Raw genomic sequence first — 6312 nt, 5'->3', positions numbered from 1 at the left:
TGTGTCCTGCCCCCTTGTTATGAGTTTCTGTTTATTTGATGTGTTACTCTTTTTATATTTTGCTTGATTTTCCATTTTCAAGTCTTTAAACATTAAAGTGAGTCATCGTCCTAATGGTTTGGTTAATCTGGTAAAACAACTTGGTCCAAATCAGCGAAAGGCTGTCATTGAGATCGGATTTGGTGGTTTGCTTGATTTTAAAGTGAACAGTTTACCATTGGGTGTTATACCATTGTTTGTAAAACACTTTAATGCTACTGCTCATATTTTTCAAGCAAGAGATGTCAAATTTTTTCTGTCAAAAGATGATTTGTATGATGTGAATGGATTGCCAAATGGTGGTGATAAAGTTGAGGTTGTTTACACTGGACATAGTGTATTGTCTTCACAAGAAACATTGAAAGCTGAGTTCCGGAAGAAGTTTAATGTAGAAGGGACAAATTATGTTACTATCCCTGCTGTTTATAATGCAATTACTGATATGGGGGATGATGGGGGAGATGAATTTCAGAGGCTATTTGTGCTTTATGCTATGTCCATTGTCCTTGCTCCCCCTTCAAATTATGGAATTGACTTTTCAATTCTTAACGCGGTGCAAGATGTTTCACGTATCCTCCATTTGGATTGGTGTGGGTATATGTTTGATAAATTAGTTGAAGGTGTTCAGCGGTGTAGAACTGGGTCCTCTACTTTGCGTGGTTGCATACTTGTTGTTATGGTGGCATACTTCCATCGTATGTCTTTTAAGGAATATACAATGTCTTCTGAGACTTCTCTTATCAAGCACTGGGATGAGAAGTCTTTTGTTAGTAGGGGTATTTTAGAGCTCAATTCTGATTCGCTAGGGAATGGGGAATATGTCAATGGTGTGTATCCTGTCTGCAAACGCTTAAGAGAAGCAAAAGCTGTTGAGGTATATGCAGTCGTTGATAAACCTGAACCTGGGAAAAAGTATCTGGAACTTGCCTGACTGTTTTGATACTGATGATGTTATTCGAGCAAAGGCTGCTGATGTAATTTCCAATCATTCTTTCCATCATTTTTGTGTAGTTACTGTAAAGGTGTAGTGTAGTTATTTTAAAGCTTTGTAGCAGTTATTTTTTCAATTATTGTAAATTATTGTAAAGACTTAGTATAATTATTCTTTTTTTTTTCATAGGTTTTCCAAGCACATCTTTTGATGATGAAGAGGGAGGTTGAGATATTTCTTCATTTGTACACGCAACGGAAGGAAGCGATGGGAAAGGAGTGTGGTTCTTCAACAGTTGAAGATTCTTCGACAGCCACTTCAGTTTCTTCGACTCCTGCTTCCATTAGTGACGATGATTCTTTGTTCACTAAATATTTTAATTTTATTTGTGAAAAAGCTGAGGAAATGAAACAGGCGGGAAGTAAACTGCCGTTGTATGAAAGTTTTTGCAAGGAGCATGAAAAGGGGGAGCATGAAAAGGGAAAAGATGAAAGGAATGGGGGTTTAGCATTTGATCCAGAAAAATATATGGTGGTTTATTCTCGGGAGAAAGGTAAAAATAAGATCCCTGATGTAGCGGTTGAGAAACCGAATGAGAAGGTGCCAACTAATGACGGCATTGATAATATTGATGTTGAGAATGAAGCTGTGGACTTGAGTAGTGTGGATGACGTTGTTAACAAAGTTGTCAACGAGGCTGTTGTTGGGGATAGAATGCATGATAATTCTGTTATAAATGCTTACCTGCTGCATTCAGACGTTATGCTTGAGCATACGTTTTTTGGGAATTGTGGTATAGGGTGTGATTTAAATTGTGAATCACCCAATCCTGATGCAGTTATAGTTTCTTTTTTTTGTGCGAGTACAAGGAGCTTTTTGCTCCTATTTTAATGCGGAGGAAGACTTTACTTGATTACTGTTTTCTGCACGATCATTACCTACGAATTGGGTAAGCATTATATGTTTTTCGTTTCCTCTCTTTTTTTTTTCTTTTTTTGCTAATATATCTACTTTTTAAAAGCTTTTATTGTTGTTTGGGGTTTTGTCTTTACTATATAATTTGTTTCCATGTGGCAGGAAGGATTTGGTTGTGTATTCATTTCACAACATGTTAACTCGAGATGACATTATTTCACTGTCTGCTAAGACTATGATCACATCGAACATGATTGATTGCTGGTCATGTTTACTTAATGACATGCTGGTCAAGGCTGGGAAAGGGTTATCCCCCACAAAAAGTTTTTTTTGTACAAGTCATTCGGTATGTGAAACTTTTTTTATATATTTCTGTATCAGTAAATTTACAATGGTTATGAGAGTTATTCTATTGTAGTTACTTGATTATTGTAAAGTATATTAGCTGTTATTTTATTCAACTAAAACAGTTTTCCTATTCTTCAATTTTCCTATTCTTCAATTGTTTCTGTGATTATTCTAATACTGTATTTCAGTTATTGTATTATACAAGTTCCATTATTCTATCTTTTTTACAAGTTACAATAACTGAGTTTTCATAATACAATAACTATGTTATTGTAATACAATAATCGATTATTGTATTACAATAACAATGTTATTGTATTATGAAAACTCAGTTATTGTATTATGAAAACTCTACTATCTTTTTTACAAGTTACAATAATTGAGTTTTCATAATACAATAACTATGTTATCGTAATACAATAATCGATTATTGTATTACAATAACAATGTTATTGTATTACAATAACATAGTTATTGTATTATGAAAACTCAGTTATTGTATTATTAAAGCTGTTATTGTTGTGATAGTTATTGTAAAACAGAATAGTAGTTATTGTATTCAGTTAACCAAGTTTTTTCAATTGTGACACTTCATTTTCTCTTATAGTGTGGTAATATTTTTTATAGGCTTCTTTGTTTAAGCTTATCAAAGCTGCTGATGATGAGAAAGATTTATACAGAAAGAAAATTTGTAATGCTTGGGACACTGTCATTGAGAACAGCGAAGGTTCTCTTGACATTGGTGCCGATTTGGTAATTTTTCCAATCCTTTCTCTTTTTTCTTTCTTCTGTTGATTATTTTATCGTTGAGAACAGCAAAGGTTTATGTACGTGATACCGTCGTAGAGTACCAAAGATAAATTTATATTTCCAAACTACTACTATAGCTAGTGGCAGTCAGGGTCGAACCACAGAGAGGCGAATGTAATTTATAGTTGTCTAATTCTAGTATGAGGTGACAAATGTGAGGGGGATTTGATTTGAGTTGATCTATAACTAAAGGCAATAAATGAAAAGTAAACTAAGCTAGTAGATGAAATCAAATATTAAAAGAGTGTTAAGATGGTCGGTTCACTATAGTTTCGGCGGCAGTATCCTAGGTAAGTCTCAAATAAACACATGAGACGGGAAAATAAGAAGTCCTCTCGGTCCATTCTTAACAGGTAACATCTTTCGATCTCACTACAGGTCCCTAATATCTCTAATGCTAACTTTCGTCCTGAAAAGTGATTTAAAAGTCTAAATTAACTTATCTCTCGATCTTATTAATTTAGTCGTCTTAATTAGGCAGTCTATTTTCCTCCCTTATCTTTCGATCTCACTGGGTCGGTCAATTCCTAAGCATTCAACTAGTCGCGTGCACTCGATTCGTCAAATAAAGCAATTAAATTAATTAAAACAAAGGTATTCTCACGGGAGCCGGTCGATCGACCAGGGTAGGCGGTCGATCGACCGTGGCGCGATTTCAGGTCTTCCTGTTCTAATGCCGCCTACACTACAAGTTCCCCTACATCTTAGCACGATGAATTTAGCTACTCATACTCATGATTAAAAAAGCAATAAGATTATCAAATAAAGCTAACGAATTCATACTTAAATTAACTGAACAAATGATTAACATAAAACGATAATTTGGCTTTGGGAGACCTAACCTAGCAATTCTAAACTATGAACGAATTAAAGCTATGAAACTGAATATAAGAACAGAAGAATACCGTAAAAGGAATTGCAGAGGAAAGATCAAAACCGAATGCAAAAAAGAAACTTTATTAATGAAAGAACAAACTAAACTAACGACTATCGAATTGTATCTTAAGAACTTGATGATAAAAACTGGATGAAAGCCTGATGATTATTCTGAAAAACTAGGTTACGTTATATAGGAATATTACGTAACTTTTATTCCTAAACCTAATTACAATGGGCTTCTAACTTCTCGATCTTTTAACTTACGTGAAAATCACGGTCTGGTCGTTCGACCACAAGGACCAGTCGATCGACCAACCTACGCTGTACAGTAGCTCCTGTTCTTCGTGCTCTGGTCGATCGGCCATGAAGAGTAGTCGATCGACTGCTTTAGCTGGTAATTGGCTCCTAATTCTTCATAAAGTTGTCTTTCAGGCCTCGAAATGCGCACCAAGTTCGTTTCTTGTGTAAATACTTCATGTCAAATGCAATGCAAGATACTCGGGGACGGATTTAGTTCAATTTCTACTCATTTCCGCATAAATATGCAATATTACATAAAAATACGAAAGTAGACGAAATGGGGCAAATAGTAGCATAAACTACACAAATGAGCTCTGAAATGCGTGTAAAATAGGGCGTAAAACAACATATTTAAGACACGCATCAAACTTCCCCAAACCAAAACCTTGCTTGTCCACAAGCAAGAACTAGACTCGATCCTAAAACCTAATGGAACGAGTTCAATCTCAGAGCGAAATGCAAACCGAATAGCCTAAACCAATTTAATGCAATAACTAACAATCAACTAGCAATATGAATCATGCAAACGAGTTATGTAGTCGTTAAAAACTGCTGAACCATCAACTGTAGAGACTTATCAATATGGACTCTCACGGGTCGCTCATATCACTCAATAAATACAGGTGAGTATATGTAAAAGATAGAAAGAAGTAATATTGTAGTGACTCTCACCTAACTACGACCTATAAGAACATGCCTGCAATCTAATATGAAAATGATCTCTAAAACCGTACATACGCATTCCAACCAAACAAATGACCATGACACATGCCGAGGTAAATATGGATATGTGAGGTAAGGGTAAGAAGGGGCAAAACAATTATGGGAATGTGGAGGTATAGGTGATCAAGCTAGTACCTAAACAAAACCATATGGCAACACCCAACTTCTTGCTCAAGATTCAACAATAAACCCGGTGCTAATTATCAAGCACTAAACTCACAATCTCCGATATAATTGTAATTCCCCAAATGATAATAATAAAACATGGGAATAAAATCACCAACTGATCAAAACTCCAACCATGTGATTTTGTTTTTTTTTTCTCGGGCTTCAGTCGATCGACCAAGATGGCCAGTCGATCGACCAAGATGGCCAGTCGATCGACCAGATTTGGCTCTTTTTCGAACATGTTCTTGTTTTTGTTCCTTCTTTTTTCTTTTTCTTTCTTTCATTTTTTAATTCTTTTTTTTTCTCCTTCATTCTTTTTATCCAACATCATCTCAATAAGAGCATATGCAACCTAAAATAATAAGAACATTCCCAAAGACTAATACTACTAGCTTGACAAAGGCGGGCTGAATATAGGATGTAGTAAAAGGGACAAAAGGCTATTTTTGGCTTTGTGAAGGTTATGGGCAAAATTAATAAAGGAAACCTCTTCCACATGTGTCAACAAACCACAAACCGAATGCATACAGGTATTAAGCAGATTAAGTTCATATTTATGCACATTAATGTAACATGCCTCATAAGGAGTAACTACTCACAATCCTAGATAAACTGGTCATGGATGCTACCAGTTATAGGCTCTAAAACTCAGAAAATGATGTAGTTTGCCAAAATCTAAGTCAAGTCTCAAGCTCAGCAAGAAATTTAACGAAAACTCGTAGACTATGCATATATGATTCTACTAATAACATGTCAATTAAGCAAGGCTTAGGCATAAAACAGCTGCAAATGCAATGTCATCATAGAAATACTACCGTTCCGACTCGACCTATATGCTAAAATAAACGTGCAATTTTTGGAATTTTTGAAATTTTTCAATTTTTTTGGATTTTCTGTATATATAAGAGAAATGAAATAAACAATGCAAACTGAAATGCGATAAACGTGAAACAGAAATGTAATAAAAACAATGCAAATGCAATGCAAAACCCTTCCCCAAACCAAATCACACAATGTCCCCATTGTGCAAAATCATGCAATGAAATAAAAGGGAAACGGGAATTTTGCGATAAATTAACTAAATAAGACATGAAAAGGACTCGGAAACTCACAAGACTTTAAGCGCAGCAAAAGGAAACCTCCCCAAACCAGCGTGAGCTAGGAGGTTTCAGTAGCCAACAGTGCTACCATAGGTACTT

Source organism: Silene latifolia, unplaced genomic scaffold, assembly GCF_048544455.1.
Source record: "Silene latifolia isolate original U9 population unplaced genomic scaffold, ASM4854445v1 scaffold_70, whole genome shotgun sequence".
Lineage (NCBI taxonomy): Eukaryota > Viridiplantae > Streptophyta > Magnoliopsida > Caryophyllales > Caryophyllaceae > Silene > Silene latifolia.
Note: the sequence above shows the minus strand (reverse complement) of the source record.